Genomic DNA, 713 nt, shown 5'->3' with positions numbered 1-713 from the left:
CTCCCCGGGCTGGGCGAGGTGCTTTTGGGTGCCCCACCAGAGTCAAGCCACGACCTCTACTCCACAGCTCGACTCCCAGAGGTGACAGGGGCCTCTGGGCGCCGCTTTACCCGCCCAGGGTGGCTCTCCCGGGCACGGCGAGGTGCTTTTGGGTGCCCCACCCGAGTCAAGCCCACGACTCTCTACTTCCACAGCTTGACTCCCAGAGGTGACAGGGGGCCTCTGGGCGCCGCTTTACCCGCCCAGGGTGGCTCTCCCCGGGCACGGCGAGGTGCTTTTGGGGTGCCCCACCCGAGTCAAGCCCACGACTCTCTACTCCACAGCTTGACTCCCAGAGTGACAGGGGCCTCTGGGCGCCGCTTTACGCTTCGCACCTTTGCTCATCCAACACGGGGCTGAGTGCTGTCCACCGGGCAGAGTACCAGGGCCACGAATCAGTCGACAGGGGCCTCTGGGCGCCGCTTTACCCGCCCAGGGTGGCTCTCCCCGGGCTGGGCGAGGTGCTTTTGGGTGCCCCACCAGAGTCAAGCCCACGACTCTCTACTTCCACAGCTCGACTCCCAGAGGTGACAGGGGCCTCTGGGCGCCGCTTTACCCGCCCAGGGTGGCTCTCCCCGGGCTGGGCGAGGTGCTTTTGGGTGCCCACCAGAGTCAAGCCCACGACTCTCTACTTCCACAGCTTGACTCCCAGAGGTGACAGGGCCTCTGGGCGC

The sequence above is a fragment of the Micropterus salmoides genome, unplaced genomic scaffold, assembly GCF_014851395.1.
Source record: "Micropterus salmoides isolate LMB-PRFRI ecotype aquatic unplaced genomic scaffold, ASM1485139v1 Ms_hic_scaffold_2, whole genome shotgun sequence".
NCBI classification, from domain to species: Eukaryota; Metazoa; Chordata; class Actinopteri; order Centrarchiformes; family Centrarchidae; genus Micropterus; species Micropterus salmoides.
This window is presented reverse-complemented; position numbering follows the sequence as displayed.